This window comes from Medicago truncatula, chromosome 5 (genome assembly GCF_003473485.1).
Source record: "Medicago truncatula cultivar Jemalong A17 chromosome 5, MtrunA17r5.0-ANR, whole genome shotgun sequence".
In the NCBI taxonomy this organism is placed as follows: Eukaryota; Viridiplantae; Streptophyta; class Magnoliopsida; order Fabales; family Fabaceae; genus Medicago; species Medicago truncatula.
Window position 1 is genome coordinate 17,041,714 of NC_053046.1, and position 22,263 is coordinate 17,063,976.

The following is a 22,263-nucleotide window of genomic DNA, read 5'->3' on the forward strand; positions in this document are numbered from 1 at the left end:
CTCATCATCACGAAACCGACTTGTGAAGTGAGGAATGACTCCTATTTATAAACTCTCATCAAGAGTCTATCCGATGTGGGACTTGGGTTTTTCCCAATACACCCCTCACATCCAACACTCTATGGGCTTGTTGCGCAAATAGGTGGGCGACCCTTGAATACGACAAAGGTTGATACCATCTTAAAAATTGTGACTAGGCTTAACACAACTCCACAAAACTGACTTATGACGTGAGGAGTGACCCCTCTTTATATACTCTCATAAGATTCTCAACTATCCGACGTGAAACTTAAGTTTTTTTTTCCAATATATTGTTAATGAGTTAGTTATACAAGGGGGGAAATTTGTATTTGAATGTGAGTGAAGGAGCAATGTGTTGAAATTAAATGGTTCGTGACTACATGTGCTTCATTTTTGTTTTATTTTGTGTCATGCTAAATGCACCATTTGGATTTTTACCATTTTTGTTTTTGTTTTTTTTCTTGTATAGTTAATGAGTTATACAAGGGGGAAAATTTGTATTTGAATTTGAGTGAAGTAGCAATGTGTTTTTGAATTTCATCTCAATGGACTGAATTTTTTTGGTTCTCTTTTCATGTGAGTTTCTTTTGTTTCACAAGCGCTCATATTTACCTATCTCAACTAATAGTGCGTGAAAATTTAAATGCTCTCTTTTTTATGCATGTTTAAAGATAATTATCTTACATCTCTAAGACAACAAGAAAAATGCTAATGTGTACCTATAAGCCTTGTTAGCAAGTATGAAGTAGTAAACTTGTATGTTTGTTAAAAAAAAGTAGTAAGTTCGTATGAAAAGTTGTATTTTCATTAGATTGAAAAGATGGCCCGGGCTAGCGTGAGCATAGAAAATAGGTCTCTCACGGTGAAAATTTAATTTTGTCCATCAGATATATAAATATATTATGTAGTGGTTAGGATGGTTTACTGGAAACCTGTCTTCCACCGGGTGTGAAACAGTGTCCATTTGTTTTTAATTTTTTTTTCAACAGTATCCGAAATCAATAAATGTTACAGGGAAGGCTTTGCTGTTCTTCGGAGGATCCTGTAGATCGACCAATTTGCAAGGGTTTCCCCACCACCGTTCGCGTCCAAATTTCAGGCTCCCGTGGTCGTGTTCGTGAAATCCATTTCTTTCATTAATTTATTTGTGTTTAATAAATTTTATTTCTTTAATTAAAATTAAAAAGTGGAAAGGAATAAAAAAAAAAAGTGAGAAGTACATTATTGACTGAAATTTCCGTCGGTAATGCAGATCAATATAAACATTACTGGCGGAATATTCCCTCAGTAATGCAGAGGTAGTTTTGACAAAGCATTACTGAGGGATTATTCCGCCAGTAAAAACCAGATTTCTTGTAGTGAGTTATTCCCTTCAAAATTGTACAGTTTCTTTTATTTTTGACAAAAAATAAAAGCACGGTTACATTATTAAGATGATTTAAAATTCCAATATCACAATTAGTAAAATTTCTTTTTAAACTAAATTATGTATTTCGATGTATTCATTATCCTTAAATCACGTTTGACTAAGCGTGTTTAAAACCGAACTAATAAAATAGAAAAACCGCAAACCGAACCAATCAAAATTGAAACCGCAAAAAATGGCACTTGGTTCGGATGTATTCAGACAATTTTTTTACTCAATAGCATGATTTTGTTTGGTTTGCGGTTTTGATTTTACCAATCGAACCAAACCAAACAGCAACATCAAAAAAAAAAAAAACTAAATGGAAATTTTAAGAAAATGACATTTTTTTTTCTCTTGTTAAGTTTCCTCTCTCTTTTTTTCCTTTAAAAAACATATTTTTGTGGTATTTGAACTCTTAAAGAATGATAAAAAATTTAGTCTTTTGTAATTTTTACAAAATTTAATTACTTTTTGTCCACGTTTAAACTTTGGTGTATGTAGTTGGGTACATTGTTTGATGAAAATAAAATCGTAATGTTGGATGAAATTTAAAACATTGCTGAAAATATATTGTGTTTTATCTTTGAAATTTTATTTTAATGTTGAAAGCAAAAAAAATTATGGTATAAGCAAAATTACAGCAACCGATCCAATCCAAATTGCATTTGTTTGATTTGGTTTGGTTTGGTTCGGATTTTATTTTAAAAGTCAACCGAACCAAATCAAACCGCATACTTTTTCAGCTTACGGTTCAGATAAAATTTAGCCTCAAAATCGAACCGCACCGCACCACAAATACCCATTCGTTTGGCATTTTATGCGGGAGTTAACGACGCGAATTAGTAAAACCAAATGGAAGGAGATTAATTTAAAAAATAAGATACGGTTAAAACCAAATGGGTTGATAATATCGGATTAGAAAAAAAAAATCCACTTTTTTTTTTTAAGGAAAAAAAAAATTCCACTTGTTAACGAGATCATTAACCTACTAAAAATAAGATACATACATAGAATTGTCTATTGATGTATTTTTATATAATGAGTAATATTTTTTTATTAAAGCTTAAAATTGATCCGTAAAAGTATTAAGTTTATTGAAGATGCAGAAATGGAAAAAACATATTAAATGTAATTAATAAAAAAAATGGTAAAACCGGCTTCACCTGTTATAAGCGGTAGATTTTCAGTTTTCACGGTGAGCGACCTATTTTCTATGCTCACGCTAGAACTCGCCTGAAAAGATATATACTTAGCTTTTCAATCAATAATTACCTTCTTTGGAAACTTTAAACAATGTTGTAGGACATTTGTCAGCCTTACTCATTAAGTTTATATTTAACAACGAGAGAGGAAATCATAGTTCTTAACTATCAGATTTAATCATTTTTTTTTACTAAAAACAATATTCATTTATTTAAATGGTAGAAATTACATCAATTGAGAACAATACAAATCTCACTCTTCAAACAAAAAAAGATTGAAACTTTGAACAAACTCACAACACCTAGGTATATAGCTAAAATGATATATTCCCTAAAAAAAAGTAAACCAATATAATGTGACGATAAAAAGGTGTATAGAATATCATTGCCTTCAGATTTGTACGCCAAAATCATTGCTTGAATTTGTAATGAACATCAAACGAAGAAGATATGTCAGTCTGAATGAAACAAACACTACAATAAGATAGAAAATAAAAATGACACACCAAGAAGACGAACAAGACAATTTCAACATGGTATCAGAGTCTATTGATCAGGATACCCACCATTTATATACGACTGTTACTTCTCTCACCCTGTGCGTTTCTCACACGCCCTAACTTTTTTCCCATTATACCCTTTTCTCAGATTCTAAAACCCAAACAACATTGTAGGAATTTTCATATTTTAAAATCGGAAACTTGATGAAACCCAGGAATTGTGTATGAATTGATATCAAAAGTCTTTGTTCATCACCATATGATCCCTAAAAAAAAAATCTGCAAAGCAGTTTCAGAAATAATGTAAATGGTTAGCAGTGACCATGATATCATGAAACACTAACAACTATACATAAGAAAGAAAAATTTAGAATGGGTGAGAAGTGAAGAATGAATAGTTTTTTTTTTTTTGAAGGAAACGTCTATAAAGTGTAAACCGTTCAAGAGGTGTTTTTGAACTTGATCCAGCTAACTTATCAATTAACATATTTCTATTGGCATGACAATTGGATCAAGTTCACAATAACTTCTTTTTGTTAAGATCCATCGGATAATTTTTCATAGTTATTTGTTGTGTTTTACAGAAAGTGAATCAAACACGTATATCTATACTAGTTTATGTGCATCGTGGACCATAGAAACTGTCGGAGCAATATGGACTACAAAAAAATCTTGCACTTGACATGTTCAGATTATAAAATTCGAACTATACCTCACCCTACAAAGACCACGATATAACACATGCATTTTAATTTAAGCGACATACATTAAATATAACAATTTCAAGTACATTAAAAAATTAAACGACATAATACAAGACCATAAAACACATAATAATACAAAACATAACAGACCACATATCAGTTAAACTAACTTCTTTATTTGGTTCCTCGATGAGAGCCCTGCTTTCTTCTTATGTTATGGGCAGAATCAATTTTTTTTAATATCTTCGAAAGATATAACCAACGAAGCGTCCAACTCGGTGATCCTTTAGTACAATACCGACTAAATATCGGGAACATGGTTCTGACGTCGTTGTTTCTGAGCTCCACTTGAGTAAACTTGACACTTCCATTTGAGACGGTTGATGAATGTCGTTACTCAACACCGTCCACCATCCACCCTCCTTGTATTTTTGTGGTTGAGTTGACCCAGCTGATCCTTGAAGCCAGACAACGTTACATCAACTTGGACCATAAAAAATTTTGGGTTTCCTCTGTTGTAGTAAACTACAACTAGTTTGGTGTTGAGATCAATGACTGAAGGGTTCATGATTATTTGTTGTGTTTTTTACAACAAATGAACAAAACACATTTATTTATACAAATTTATGTGTGTTGTAGACCAAAGAAATTGTCTGTGTATTGTACACCAGAAATTTACGTCTCTCACCCTACAAAGTACGCACTTTAACACAGTATAGGGGAAGTTCGAATTATACAATTGAAACAATTCTAGGGATAATTCGGTTTGTGAAATACAACCCACTAGAGAAACTGGATGGTGCCTTGGTCAGCAAGACTAACTCGTTAAACAAGTTTTTCTTTGGTCGTACCAGTTTCGTTGACTGGTCAAACCAGTTTTAACACTTTTTTTTACCCTAATAAATGTATTGTTACACTCTATGCACCATCCTTCACAAAATCTCCCATATAAATACCCAAAAATCCTTCACAAATTCTCGTTCCATCATCTCAAATCTCTCCTCTTTTCTTCTACAATGTGTTTCCACTGTTGCTCTTTCATACAAAAGGTTACTCTAGTATTTCAGGGATTGTATGATTAGTCAAAGGATATGGTGCAACTATGTACGTTGGCACCATGTGTTTAGGTGTAAGGTTGACCTGTCTGTGTGTAAGGTTGATCATCAAAGTCTCATTCTCCCTAGACAGGAAACAACCTTATCCCAACCTCCTCCCCCCTCCATCTCCCACCCTCTCCCCATCTTCCTATACCACAGTTTAGCAATAGGTGTTTAACAATTTTGTGTAACAAATTTCAATTTTTTTTTTTGGTCTTATAACAAATTTTAATGTAAATGTATTGTGAAACGTATTTATATATTAATAAAATGAGAATTTGTATCATGTTTATCTCTTTATTTTTCTGAATATTTACATTTATTTATTTTTTTTGCCATTTTCAATTATATCATCTAAATAATATGTGTCGCGGTTGTTCTAAAATTATGGGGAGTACATGGATTCATATTATAATATTCGAACATCCTATAATGTTGTTTGGGTTATAGAATCTAAACATATGGTATTTTGGGAGAGAAAAATTGGGCGTACGAGAAACAACAAGAGTGGGAAAAGTAATAGTATTTATATAGACACACCAAGCTCGATAGTGATAGGCGTGGTGGTGGTGTGGGAGGGGGGTTGGAGAAAACTCAAGTCCCACATCGGATAAATAAGACTCTTGATAAGAGTTTATAAAGAGGAGACACTCCTCACCTGTTTTGTAAGAGTTGAGAGCTTATGAGGTAAGATTATAGGAAATGGAAATACATTGGGTAATGATTGTCATTGAATGCATTTAGAGAAGAAAATAGAGAAATAGGGATTGCTCTTTGTGAGCAATTGAGGATAATTTCTTGGTCACTTTTGTAACTCTCTTGTTGTTGAAAGACTGGGAAATGATAGAAATTGAGGTTTGTTCTTTGAGAACTCTTGAAGACAATTTCTTATTTAAGCCGAACTGAATAAATAATTTTAGTGTGTTTGTTTCTTTACTCCCTGTCTTTATTTTTCACTTTGACTATGAATTTGTTATACATTTAGGTTGTTAGATTTTGTTTTTAGTTGAATATGATTTACTTGAATTGTTTAGTTGCTGGCTGCCATTTATTGGCTTGTTGGTTTTGTAGAAGGGTTAAATGATCTCTCTCTTGTGATAATATTAAATGAATTTGCCTTCCAACGGCTAATTTAATTAGTGTGAAGTCTTCGTCAAAAAGGTCCAATTCATGATGGAAATTCAAATTCCACTGTTCTATTGCAAGATCGAGTCCAATGTGTCTAACATACGTGTATAAATAAAAAAATAGTACACATGACATGATTTATTTAAGTTTCATTGCAATAAATTATACTACTAATAAAGCTTAAGGTCAATTAAACAATACCCTAGAATTGAATGAAACCCTTGATGCTTTTAATTAGATCAAGGAAAAACAGCATGACAGATAGAGTGGTGTATCCATATGAGCCCACAGTGATGTGACCAAAACCTAAAAACGGTGGAATTTAGGATAAATTCATACTTTCATTAATCAAGTTTGAATCACACTATGTGGGGACCTTAAATATCCTATGGGTAATTTTTAATTGAGAAATTCTAAATTTAATTTTAAATAACATTTAAAAAGGAGAAAATAATTTATTATTAATTTACATGTTTCTATCTTTAGTGATTTGTCGATGGAATGCTGGTAGTATTTTTATGGTACAAAAAAAATAAAAATACTCATCTTATTTGTAGTATATAAGGGTACACAATTTATATTTATATTTGGTAGAAGAAAAAAAGGGACTCACTCAAAGTCCTTAAATGAAAAGATGAGCATCCAAAAATGTTTTTTTAAAAAAAAAAAAAAAAGTGTTTAATTTAACCATATATAGTTTATATGGTACTAACCTTTACGATCTTAATTAATTTTCCCATGTTTGCTCATAAACAAACGGTTTTACCTACCATGATCAGAATCACTATTTCCTACGTGGACAAGATGTTTGTATGGCACGTGGAGAGTTAAAAATAAAAGGAGGCTGCATAAAAACAGCATAAGTGAGAGCCACCTTATCTAGCTTTTTGAATCTTGAAATGGTGGAGCCCTAAATTAAGGATCATATAATAAATATACAAAATGGCCACCCTTTTTTACATTACAATTGCCACCTCATTGTTCCCTTTCTTGACACCCAAATCTCCCACAAAAAAGTGACCTATTTTTTCTTTTTTGATTACCAAAAATCCATGTATATGCAAGAAATATTTTTAATATATATAGTTAATTAAATAGGTCTATTTATTCTTCATGATCTTCTAAAAAGAGAATAAAGAATAGCCAAGAGTGCATATAGATACTTTTAGGAGAAGGAATATGAAGCTCAAGCAATTAAATTAAGTAAAATCATGAAAGGAGATTGAAAAATGCATGTAAAATGGGAAAGTGATTAGACTGGAAATGTAACACAAAATATAGAGTCGGTGAAGCAGTCATCAAAGAGAAAAATGACACATAAAAGACCGACCCTATAATGTGGAACCCTATGAAAAAGTCTTGCTACATACATGACCCTCTATGTTTTCCATTTTAATCTTTTTACTATACAGTTCTCCCAAAAAAAATTCAGATATGCACTCATGTATAACTAAGTTACTGAACTTACATATGGTTAGTGAATTTACATGTTTTTTTAAGAAGTTAAATTAACTTACCTAAATTGACATCGAAGATAAACTTACATGTTGTTAACAAACTATATATATATTAAAAGATGAATAGTTGGGGAGAACTCGAATTTGAATTTTTTATAAAACAATTATTGATTAGATTTTACCTGTGAAGTCCGGATACGAGATACGATATAGATATGATACTGCACCGATACGTCGATACGGAAAAATTTCAAAAATCAAGATACAATACGAGTGAGATACGTTAATAAAAAACTTTATATATATATATATATATATATATATTTGTTAGGTAGCCTAGTGGTTAGAATTCACGTTTTTCAAGGTGAATAAGTGGAGTGTCGGGGGTTCGAACCCCGATCCCTGCATATAATAATGCATGCTCGTAGTCGTAGCACATCAACATAATATAAATAATATTGACGATTAAGAGAGTGATGATTAGTCAAATATATACACAATATATCCCAAAAGAGCACCATCAATGCTATATTATATGCAAAAGGAACATTGTTAGTGCTATATTATATCAATCCAAAAAAGAAGCACTATATCCAAAAAAGAACACATCAATACTCAAGAGTTAAGTTATTTTAGTTAACATTAATTGGGAAATATCAGGGCAGATATCAGTGCAGGATAATTATCGGATACTCTCCTGATACGTATCGGGAAGTATCAGATAATTACTTTTTAAAAAAATAAAATTTAATCTTCGGATATTCTCCTGATACGTATCGGGAAGTATCAGGCAATTATCGGTGCAGGATACGCAGGGGATACATACGTCATCTATTTTGAAGTATCGGGGCTTCGCTGAATTTTACTAATGTTTTGACCAAATCGAATATATGAGGTATGTCCTCTTAAAAAAAAAAAAAAAAAAAAAAGTGATGTATATGTGTGTGCACAAAATGTAGGGGGTTTTACTTGGGTATCGTTGAGTTTTGACGTCGTTGTTCATATCTCTCTCTAATGATCAAACATTCTTTCTCATATAAATAATTTATTTCAATCATTTATCGGTCATTCTCTCTAATCTAAAATACACTAAGACATCAATGATATAAAAAATGAGTGACACCCAAATGAAACACATGCATTATATATGAATCTAGATTATGTTTTCAAAAAAGGAGGAAATTTCCTTCTCTCCCCTCCCATCATGCCATGAATTTGTCATTTTTCGGCTTGTAATTGCATTTAGTCTTTGGTCATCTCTCTTTGTCTTCGTTAAGCTTGACCCTATTATAAACCGTACCCTAGCTAGCCTCCTCTTTTTTGGTATTCAAATTGTTATTCTTGTGTTAATTTAATGGGGCTATAGAGGGACGATAAAGTCGATATTAAAACGCGTTGATGTTGATTTAATCTTTTGACAAATAGCACACCATTAGATTAATTGGACCCATTGCTTTGCATTTAAATTTTATATCATACAATATAATATGTTTTAAGCATGTATAGACAAATTAAACCCCATTTTTTTAATAGAATAATTACAAAACGTTTAATCAAGGGGCCAAAATATATATAGTGTTTAATTAACATATGGTCCTAGCAATTCACATTTTGTACAATTATATTTTTTTTAATTATGTGACATGCAATTCCAAAAAGAAAGGGAGTGATGAGGTGAAGGTTTTGGGTCATTGTTGAATTGTAATGAATACTTAGGAGCGGAGAATGGCACTGTCTGAGTATCTGAATTCCCACCTTACATTGTTATGTGAGAAGTCATAATAGTTATGGCCATGAAAAAGTAAAGAAAGTTAGGCAAATTTGCATATCCTATATGTATTAACAATTAAGGGTCCCTTGAAAAAAATTGAGACTGATTATAACATCTCAATTTTCAATACTATGGCCATAGTTTAATAGACTTTAGACTGAATTTTGCCACTAGTCTATTTATATGGTCATTTCCTACCCTCTCTTCCACATTGAAATATAAAATTGGATAATAATAAAACAAGTGGGGAAAATGATTTTGTCAACAAAAAAAAGTGGGGAAAATGATATAGTTTCATTCATTTTTTTTTATTTCTAAATCTTTAATCAAACGATTATTAAGGACCCATTAATGATATTATTTTGATGTATTAGTTTCTTGTATTTTATCAATGGTTATCTATATCAATTATAAAATAGTTGCTTGACAATTAAGAAATAGATGGGAAAATTGTTTGATTATCTGTTCCTCCATGTCCTTCTTTGCAACTGATATCTATAGGGAGGTGAATCATTGTGCTGATACTATGGCTGGTGCTGATTTATCTTTATAAACACATTTTTGGTGGGATGAAATTCCTAATCAAATCATATTAGATTTTGCTATGTCTCTCCAAGATTATTCACTATGTCTCTCCAAAAGTATAGTACTATTAGTAAGATGGGATCAATTGTTGACATGAGATGCATTGAGACTTGAAGTGGCGGCGTAATTTTTTCAAATGAGAAAAACCATATTTCAACATTTTTAGGATTTCTTAAAAAAAAGAAAACATTTTTAGGATAAAATTTGAGAAGGTATTGAAATTAATGGTGTTGACAATTGGACTTTGACTCTTGAAAAGTCCGATATTTTCTTTGTCAAGTCTCTTTTTTCTGTGCTTGAAAGTAAATTGCTTCAAAAGAAATCTATTGACCGTGACCATGCGAAGGGGGATGAAAGAAGATTGTGCAAGTATAGCTCAGAAAAATGTCCAAACGTTTTCTTGGTAATTAATTTGTGGGCGGCTTCCAATTCTTGACAATCTTTAAAATATAAGTTCTTTGTAACAATTCAAAACTAGGTTGTGTGTGGTGTTCGAGGTCCCAATAAGTGGAGAATCATTTGTTTTGTAGGTGCGTATTTGTTGGCTTGGTGCGGTACCATATTTTCAGGTGGGTGGGAACGAGAGTGATCTTACCTAGGTCTATTAGATCCCTTCTTGACTACTTCTACTCATCATATCTGAATCATAACCATCATGCGGCCTTCACGCTAATTTGGCACAAAATGGTTTGGAAGATCTGGGTTGCGAAAAATGGTATTATTTTTTCCGGTATGTCCCCTAGTATAGAAGCAGTGGTGAATGACATTGAAGTGACCTCTTGGAGTTGGCGTCTTGCAAGGTAAAAAGGTGTCCTTGTTTGTACTATGAGTGGTTTTCGAACCCTCTCATTTGTATTCTTTTAGGGGTTTTTGCTAGTTAATTGTTAGATAGAGCACCCCTCATACTTCTCCCTTCCTGATGGGTCTAGTACCATTTGTACTCCTCTCATTTATTCTAATAAAGTTATATTTTTCTGTTGAAAAAAAATCTAATATGACTGATATCTTGTAACAACCACTCAAACTTAATATTGTAGATCAATCAATCTAAGTGATTTGAACAATACTTATTCTAAAACATGTTAACAATGTAATCCTAAAGGAAAATACAATACAAACTGATATCAAACTAAACTAGACTAAATTTTAAGATAATTTCAGCTCAAACGAATCAAAATAATGCTTATTAATCAAGGATGCTCATAGGTTGGATTTGGAGAAACTCGTTACCCGACCCAATCAAATTATATTAGATTGGGTTTGTAATGCCCGAGGCTAAAGAAGGTGGAAAGTGGTCGTGGGTGCATAAGTTATGACAATGAGTGGCTCTTGGCAGCTTCTAGGCGAAACGAAACCACATCAGATTGAGAGAGATCTTGAGACCATGCAGGTATGAGACATAGTTAAAGGAAAACTTATAAGATTGTTTGGTATTACCCATACCAACAAGATCTATTTTCTTTTCTTTAGCTCATACCGTATCATTGTGATACCATGTGAGGACCCATGAGATGTTACAAACAAAATTTATACTCACAAGAGAGGTGTGTGTCTATATATATATTACAAAAAATTTAGGTGAGTTGGACTTCGGGGACTCATTAGAATCATGGAAGGTCTCGAGACTAAAAGAGCGCTTCCAAAGCTACTTATAGACCACCCCCCAAAGTGGTTTTCACACTGATGGCGAGAGTTGAACCCATAACCTTTCGGGTGAATCTACTCCTTACCAACTGAGTCAATCTTTATCGTAATCATTTATGTATTCATGAGGTAAAACTCATTAAGAATAATTTTTTATTAATAAAAAATGACAAATTGTGTACATAAATTTGTTATTCATAAAACTCAATTAACAAATAAACAAGTATTAATACTTCCTTCAATAAAGTATTAATACTATAATTAATTTGTCTTCTTTATTATAGTATTAATAATTATTGACTTGTTAATTAAAAATGTAATAACTAGGCATTCTAATAAATAAAAACTATAATCAAGAATGGATTAATCTAAATGGCAAGAAGTTTGTACCTCTTAAGTAAGTGATTATGGATTCGGTCACTGACCAATGAAAATGGAGAAAACTCGATTGAGAGAGAGAACCCACGTTGTGTTTCACATGTTGTACAATGAATATTAGTCACTAAATATTGTCAATTCAAAATTTGATAAAATATTAAATAAAATTTTATTATATTTATTACAAAATATTTTTTTATATATTTTTTAATTTGTGTGAAGTTGTAAAAAGTTGATTATTGTGACACATAGAAGTGTTTTTTTTTTTTTTTGTAGGATTGAATATAGATTTCTTCTCTCAATTTGGTAAAATCACAATGTTGGTCCCCATATTTCTAATTGTCCAATTTTAATCTTTTTTTTATTTGACGAATGATTTTGATCATCCAATTTTATGACTGGACAATTTTAAGTGAATAGTCTAATTGTGGAGAGTTTTAAACAATATGATGTTAAAATGAGTCGTGACCAACCACACAAAACCAAAAAAGCATCAATTGAATGTTAGAAGAAGTTGTGAGTGAACAATTTATGGTCCCCATCATCAAATTGAAGATCAAAATTACACAATTAAAAATGTGAAATCAAAGTTGTGGTTTTGCCAAAATAGAACAACGAAAACTGCATCTAAATAGGACAACCTTTAAATTCTATTGGACCACAAGAACTTAATTTGGTCAGAAATATTTAGGATCAGAAAATGCCATTAAGTTTAGTAAAATAAACAAGAAATTGGTCAAGTTTAATCATGATATATCATCATAACAAACAGATTAACAACTCGTGTTATTGAGCCTAATGAATCAAAAATAAAATCAATGTTATGATGGCAAAGAGTAAGTAGGAGCTTAGTGGAGAGGCCCAAGTTCCAAAAGAGATTGATAGTATTTTTATTTTTTTTTGAAAGAGATTGATAGTATTTGATTAGATAGGAAGGGTCTTATAGCATCTTTTTATAAACCTTTCATCATGTAAAGCCAAGTGCGTCCATCTATCCTTACGGTGCGCCAAGTGTCCCACACTTTGGTCCTTTCTTTTGCCCAAACTTAGGGAAGCAAATTAAAATTAGAGAAAGTAAGACATTGAGCCAAAAACGTGAGCACTTTTAGAATAGGCTCTCTTCAAATGGTGTTCCTAACAAAAGGAAGAAATAGGAAACATTAACCACTAAATATTCAATGAGCTTATTATGATGTTATAGAGTCCTACATCATACATCGAACGATATATAGTTTGAACATGTGTTTATAAGTGAAGATAATCTTCACCTCATAAATCAGTTTTGTAAGGATAAGTTAGGCTCAACACGATTTTTAAGACGGTATCAGTCTCCTCCAAGATCCTTTGAGCTACTTGCTATCAAGTTTCCGCTATTGAACCACCCACCATTTATGTCCACGAACTAAGTCCAATAGTAGAATCTCTTAGTTATGCAGTCAAAATATTCAAGCTCAATTGGATTTATTTTCATCAAATTGAGGGTAAAATACAACTCAAAACATGAGTTGTCTACCCTTCATTTTTAAAAGCTCATTCATACTATATGACTGGAGATAATTCAATTCCTTCACTTTACACTTATGTGCCAACATGTCCCATATCAAGGGATCACTTTTGATTGTGTGTATTGTGACATCACACAACCAGTAACATCCAAAACCTCTGATTTTGATCAGACGATCCAAATATTAATATAGGTTTTGTTTTTTAACCTACATATTGAACTTGATATCTAAATCGTTCGATTTTGATTTGAGAATACAAATGTGATTGATTACATGAGTCACAGGGTTATGACCGCACACAATTTAGATTGCTTTTATTTGGGATATATTTGGTTAATCTCAATTGTAACTTTAGTTTTCACTATCACTTGGTTTCACCACTTAATAAATGGCATATGTGTATTGTCATCAATCAGAAATAGTACAATATAAAAGAATCTAAAGTGTCCTTCAAAAAAAAAAAATGAATCTAAAGTGAACACACTATATTTGAATTTCCGATCATAGCATATACAGAAATTGTAATATTGTTTATGGTAGTGTGAAGTTTGCTTTTACTTTCCTTTATTTGTTTTTACTATATAAGTCCAAATACAGGCCCCCTATATTTTCTTTATAGCCGTATTACAATTGGAAAAGTTTCATTTAATTGATGAACATAACGCTATTTTCTTCACACAAATGGGTAAGCAATCATTCCATTTCTTCAATTATATGAAAAATAAAGAGAAAACAACAAAATCAAAAAAGCATGTGGAAAAGAGAGAAAAACAAAAAATAAAGCCAGCAAAGGGAATGAAATATCAACAAAATCAAATAGTATATAGTTTCAAAAACAACTTTAATTCACAAGACCCTTTCCAAAAAAAAAAAACTTTAATTCACAAGATAGATGGTCCAAGTGACCGAGCATTATTTTTCTTTTAATCATATTATAGATTATAGATATGAATGATCCAAAGTCCTTTAGTAGTGATTAATTTTTGTCGAATAATTTATTATGCACATAAGATAGATTCATCCATCTTAACTGAGTTTTTTCATACACAAACGTTAGAATGTTTGAATGTGCGTCCCCGTGAACTTAACTCAGCTGTTAAGAACAATGCATAATATATGCAAGGTCTGAGATTCGAACCTGGACAACATAAAAAAAAAAATATATATAAATGTGCCTTACCACTCGGATAAACCACACGTCATTAGTGACCAAGTAAATATATGCATGCATCACGTACATAATTTATACATAATCTCCACTATTTGGTTTGTTTAATTAAGCATGTTTTATGATCCTTTATAACCCTTGCCTAAGAAAAGCAATGTGCATGGGACACCTTTATCTAGTAAAATCCTCTCAAAAAGAAAGAACTTTATATATTAAAATGCCTTTCCAATAGGGATACTATGTGAACTCTCTTAATTTTGGCCTAAGTACATTTTAATTTGTCTTGTTGTTTGAGCTTTCTTTTGACATTGAAATGATAAGCTATTAAATACAAATATATCTCTAACTTTTGTTTCATAAAGACGTTATAAGATTTGTTTAGGCTCCTTCATCATGTTCTTTTAGCTAACATAATTTAGACCTAACAAAAAAAAAAGGACAAGAAGGTCCAAAAAGAAAACTGAAAAAGAAAGAGTATTTTACCCTACATAAAGAGTATTTTACCCTACATATAAAGTTTGATTTTATGAAAATTTCTCTATAACCACAAAAGAAAGGTACAAGCATGAAGCATCTAAACTTTTTAGATATCTTATTACCAATTTAATTGCTTATTATCTTTCCTCCCACTCTCTCCAAAGGTATTACTGTATGAACTTTTTTATATAAAAAAGTATATTAATTATAAACTACCATGTCATTTGTAAAAAAAAAAAGATAAAAAAAACTACCTTGTCGTGTCAGTCTAAGAGTAGTTCTCCATTTTTTTGCGGTGTCCGGGATTCGAACCTCAGATCTTGCATATATTATACATTGTCTTTACCAACTGAGTTAAGCTTATGGGAACGGTTGTTCTCCATTTGAACGAGAACAAGGATTGTGAAATTGTCCCAAAAAAAATGGATTATGAAATTGTAAATACGCACACATCAATTTATATCTTACTATAAATTTTTTGTGACCGTCCAGTTTGTCCTTTATTGACCAAAAGATTGTGTAGTCAAAAGCTATTTAAATTCAGTCAGATGCTACATAGAATATTAAAATATGATATATATGAGGGAATGTGCCTCAACAAAAAAATGGTTCTGCAATAGGTAACTTGAATTACTTGATATAGTAATTCGAATTATACTCTTGTCAAAATTGTGTTTATGAGTTTTCTGAAATGGAGCATGCATAGCAATTCGAATACTCGGGTATAAAACAACATTTTAATTCATTATTCACTTGAACTATAAATAAAGGAATTCTTAGTAAACCTAATACCTAGGGTTTGAATGCTTCTTCACGAGTAACTAGGTTGGAAAACACATTCTAAACATCTAGAATATTGATATTTCATGAGAAAATGATTTAAGCTCTCTCTTAATACTTGAGTGATTCTTCTTTGAGGTTGAGAGAAAGAGAAATGGTAAAAATTAGGGTTTTATTTTTTCTAGAACTCTTGCAGCTATTCACCGTAATTCTTTCGTATCTTTTATAAAGATTCATGGATAGTGGATTGAATAGTTGTTCTTTCCCTCATAAGTAAGTTAATTTTGGCCGAACAGAACAAACAATCTTTACATGTTTGTTCCTCTACTCTATTTCTCTATATTATATTTTGGATTGATTGTTTTTGTTCAACACATAGGTTCTAGACTTATTCTTAGTTGATATTATTGTTTTTTTTTTTGAAGGAAGATATTATTGTTGTTGGATTGTTTAGTTTTCGTGGTCAAGTATAAAAAACATGTATGCTATCAAAATATATCCATTTTGAACCACCCACTAGCTTATTCACACACTAAGTTTTTTTTTTTTTGACAAAATTGTTGTATAATGTTTAGCGTGAGGGAGTGTATCCAAAAAAATGAACTCAATATAGAAAAAATAATGCATAAAAAAGTTTGTAAAGAGAAAGATATTTCATCTTACAAATTTGTTTATTAAGAATGACTCTAGGTCTAAAATAAAAACCCTAATATCTTAAATCATTAGATGAATGAATGTGAAACCATACATGGACATAACATAAGATACATGAAGTAAAATGAAATCACATAACACAAAACATAAAAAATAAAATAAAAAATGTCCCTACTAAAATCCTCTTTTCTTTATCTAGATTTCAAATTATATTAAAAAATATTCTTTGTTTGATCCCATATGAAAATGAAACAAGGAACAAAGGTCCCACGTGTGGAACAGAAATTGAAGCTCATGTCAATTATATTTCTATATTTTTATCTTTATGTATATGTTGGACTTGGGATACCTACTTCCTTGTGGGAACCATATATCTCCACCTTTGTGTGTGGATTTTTTCACTACATAACCCACTTTCTCTACCCTATCTTTTCTACTTAGCACGCTCTTGCAAAAGAAAAAGTTTTAGGAATCCTATGCCATTCTTCTCCCTTATATTCCTATAGTTTGGTACTTTTTTCTGTGTCCCTTTTTAGATAATAATATTCCCATCCCATCTCATACCTTGTTATTATCACCCTCATGTATATATTTTGGTTTCAATTAGTGGTTCAAATTATGTTACTGTTTTTACGTAAACTTGAGAGGGAGAAGCTTCTGTGCAGAAAACTGAATTCCACTATATTGCAATCATGCACCCCATCTTGTCACTGTAACTTTCTACTTATTGTGATGGGTGAACAAATTTTTAACAACATAGTATAAATATTTATTTATTTTTTGACAAAATAGTATAAGTATTTATTATTTTTATGTAATGTTCACATCAAGAGTACGTAACATTATTAGATATATAATATAATAATGAAGATTAATTCCTCTAAAATAAAATAATTAAGAAAAGATGTCATCATATGTCATATCTACATTTACATCTCTAATAACTTTGTGTATAATACAAATTTTACAATTTCAACCGTTGAGTTAAAATTTCTTATTAATTAAATAGATTCAATATAAATAATGTCATAAAAGTCTAAATTTATTTTATACTTTTTGGGATTACTTTATTTTTATGTATAATATGCTATTTAAAATATGTGTAAATTGTACTATTAAATGTCATGACTAAAAATGTTTAGATTATCTAAAAATTTATATGTATGATCATCAAGATAAACAAATTGGATTTGTAAAATTGAATTCTATGCAAAATTGTTAGAGTATAATTATGCTAAGTTTCACACCAAGTGGCAACAATTTTTTTATTTATTATTTAAATGGAGGTGTCAACGAATCCTTACAAATATATCAAATCATATCATAATAATATTCAAAATGTCCTTTTGAAATAAAAATTTCAAAGATTCACTCATTCTATACACTTAAAGATATTCAAGATTTTTAAAATCTTGAATGTTTTTTAGTACCAAGATGGTAAAAACAGCATCAATGTTTTTTATTTGACCATAATTTTTTGCAAAATCGAGGATCATGACACAAATTTAAAATCTTGAATGTGAAGTTAAACAAAATTATTTGTTCAACAATCAATTAAGAAATTTCCTCCTTTTAACGTTTTTGTGATGATGGGTGACACTAGCTTAATTTAAGCTAGCTATTAATTTGTTTCAAATTCAAACATCATTTGAATTCATTGAAGTTACAAACCTAAAGACAATGCTAGAAAAATTAAGGGAATCCAAGAATCCAAAAATAACATAAAAGTATGTTTTAAGTAATGTACTAGAAAGTGACATTTTTTTACTTCCTTAATTTCCCGCCACCATTAAACTTTTGAATAAACCTATAGTCAAGTTTCTTAGGGGCCACGAAATAGACACCTAAGTAGAGTTAAATTTATTAATAGTAACACTAATGTTACATTTATTTTAATGGTATTGGATAAGCTATGAATTGATCAATAAGTCAATGAAGTGTGATAACAAAGATTACTAATGTTTGTGTTACATTTATTTTAATGAATTAGATTTGATATTGACATAAGCTTTAAAGGGATAGTAGGGGCCTAATAAGAGAACAACAAAGTGCTTATAAAACAAAAAAACAGAACTGCAAAGTGTATCTGAGAATGAATAACATTCTGTCATATTCCAAATGGGTCTATCTCTTTATCATCTTTCAATAAAGATAATTCTTATAAAAACAGCTCATATGACATTAGCAGAACAATTCTCTGCTTCAACACATGACTTGACATCACCTCTTCTTTCTTTCTTTCTCATTATAATTCCAAATATAGTTTTAAATTTCGGTCCGATTTTTTCGCTTTCTTCCCTAATACGTCTTGTGTTGGGAAAATAGTTTGCTGGTAGTAATATATCTCATTTGTTACTCTTAAAAAAAAATTGGTACACAATATAAAGAATTTCGAGGTCTTTGCAGCGGCATCGCAGCCGTATTTATCCAAAATATAAAGGTTCACAACATAAACTAAACTTATGCATAATTTTGCTTTTGTCTTGAGGAATAGAAATTACTATAAATTACCTATTTAATATTTATATATGTGTGTATATAAAAGACTAGAAATGAAGAATACTAAAACATGGTCAAAAGTTCTAATGAACTTGTAACCCCAGTTTCAGTTCTTTTTGTAACTTGAGGTTGGTCCATTTTGTTCCTTTTCTTTTGCAGTGACAGAGTGTATCAGATGATAGCCATTGATGAAGAAAGTATGGGAATGACCAAATGTGGGACTTGGCTCAGATATCAGTCTAAGCATTTTGAAGGAAATTGATTATTTAATCTAAGCATTGGTATAAAATATTCTTAGTACTGACCATTTAATCATCAATGTTTTGGAGATGAGGGACCTAAAATTAATAGGTATTAATTTTTTAGTTTTGGTGAAAGTGATTAAAGGACTTGTTTGCAACAAAATGTCATATCCTAATTAGGGATTTGGATTACATGCTGTGTAAAATGTGCGACACATTTATTGATCTTAGCCGTCTGATCTGAAATCAATGGTAAAAATTATTTCATGTGTGTCGTTGATCTCAAGTCGATGACCAAGATTAATTCATGTATGTAAATGTGATTTTCTAAATGCATGGAATCCGGGTCCCTCAATTAGTAGATTTAAGCAAATGAGTTTTGATTTTTTTTTTAAGAAGTTAAATTAGCCCACTCAAACTGACAATGGGGAGAATCGAACCTCAAATCTTGAGAAGAAGCACAATCCAAGTATTGAAATCTAAAATGTAACATCATGTGATTACTATAATTTTTATTGATGGATTTAGGGGGGTCAAAGTTCAAAATAGCTTTAAAGAGTGAGAAATGCAAAAAGGAAGGTAGGAGCTACTAGGTTAGGAACTAGGACGGTTGAGAGTGGAAATGAAAAGGGGTGAAAATGTTTTTGATTTTTACTTGTTAGTGCTTGCTAGAGAAAAAGCTGAAAGTAAAATAATTGAACATCGGTTGGTTTTGTTGGTTTGGATTTGTGATCTTGCACTTTCAATTCTTGTCATTCCTAATGTGGCCAAATGAATTTTCTTACCTTCCTTTTTATTTTATTTACTAAGCATATAATGATTTTCTCTCATTTAAATATTTCCATCCCTTCCCTACCAAATACACATCTTCAAGGATTCATATTAATACTAAACCGTACACATTTAGACCATATTTTTCTAAAAAATGGGGAAAATAGGGAATGAGCATCACTAATATGTATATTTCTAGTCTATTACAAGAAAACACATCCTAATAGGTTAAAAAAAAAACTAACTTTTGAAATTTGGGGCCTAATTCATCCTTACAAAACTGGTTGGTGAGGTGAGGATTGCCCCCACTTATAAACACATTTTCAGACCATCTCCTATCCGATGTTGAACTCTTAACACACCCCCTCACAAACAACACTATTGGTATTGGTTTCTGGACATAAATGGTGGGTGGCCCGATAGCGGAAACCTGATAGTAGGTGGCCCAATGGATCTTGAAGAGGCTCTGATACCATCTTAAAAATCGTAGTTGAGCCTAACACAACCCCAAGTTAAAGATACTAAGTATCTTTGTCTAAACAAAAACTTTTGTGTGGTCACAAGAATTTTGGATACAATTTGGAAACACTAATACACACATAAAAATGTAGAAAGTAAAAATAATTAAATAATAAATATTTTTAAAATAATTAAATGATATGTGTTTTTATGTGTATCCAACTCATGTGTCAAAAATCTTATGTCCAAAGTCTTGCTTACCATCATGTTCTTTCAATTTAGTCTTGAGCTAATAATAAAAAAATTGTACATGTCCTATACTCTTTCCTAATGAAGATAAACAAGGGTTAATGGTGATCTAGATATTTACTTTATAAGAGACAAATTTAGTGCAAGATATATCTTATTGATGAAGGTGAAGTGAACTAGGGCCAATGTGCCACATAAAGCACCATGCCACCCTCAAACAAATTGAGAAATTTCCAGGAAGATATATTCAAATAGATTGGTACAAATAAAATCCAACCCTTTGTTCAAAGATGCACCTTCCCTTCCCAACCCTACATAGTAATGGTACACACCTAAGTGTAACATCTTTAGTTGATTTTAATTATGATGAAGTAAAGGATGTGCAAGTACAATTCAAGTTGCTATAGTGCAATAGCTACACAACATGCAATCTCAAACAAAGAATCAATGTTCCTTTGTAGGACTAACTAAGGGCAAAGAGTATTAGCTGGATGTGATGATTGGCCACTTTTACAGGTTACTTTCATAAAATTTGTCAGAGCTTAGAGGAGGAATGGAGAGAATTATATGATTGAATTGGGTAGGTGGTCTTGATTGAATGTTCTTTTTAAAGCCTATTTTTGCTGAAGTTCATGTCTGCCCAAATAAATGATTCCATGCCACATCCTTTCATGGGACCTCAAAATAAAGTACCACCCTAATTTTTCTAACGGTCTATATAGAAACTATATTTAAAACTTGAATTTTAATCTGTTTGTTACATATTTTTATCACGAAAGGATACTTATATCATTTCATTAGCAATAATGCACTGAAAACTAATGAAAATATCGATAGAAAAAATATGGCCGCAAGCTAAAAATATGACCGCATCTATATAAGAATAAGTTGTCTCTTGATAAACTCAATCCACAGTCTCAAAAAAAAAAAAAAAATTCAGTAAAAAGAGCTCAACAACATTTGCAGTGCAATTTTTGAGTCCATCTCAAAATCAACAGGTTCTTTATGAAGATCATGAATCCTTCGTAACACTACGAGCAATCCACTAGCGAAAGTGGAGAAAACCATTTCGTTTTGACGAAAACAAAGTTACCATTATCATCTTTTATGTAAATTCTAATAACTCTTTTTCGTGGTGGTCGGGGTTTGAATCCAAGACCTTGCATATATTATACATTGTCTCTAGCAACTGAACTAAGCTCACGAGAACTGCAAATTCTAATTTCAACTCTATTAAACTGATTTGTAAATGACGCATCAATGTTACATTTAAAACGACACTTAGTTTGATTTCTTCCATCTGTCAATAAAAATAGGAGCTGGGAAATATTGCAGGATAATACAGAAATTCTGTGCCAACCGCCAATCTTTCAATGAATATCTTACTCGCAGAACCATTGGTTGGATGTCTCTGCTTTATTGCTTGATATTTAATAATTTAAAGATTATATTTTATGTATTTTTTAAATGATAAAAGTTATTTTGTGTCATTATTAAAAAAAATTATTTTAAGTTTGTTTACCTAATGCAAGTAATTTTTAAAAAACAATCTATCAATTTATTT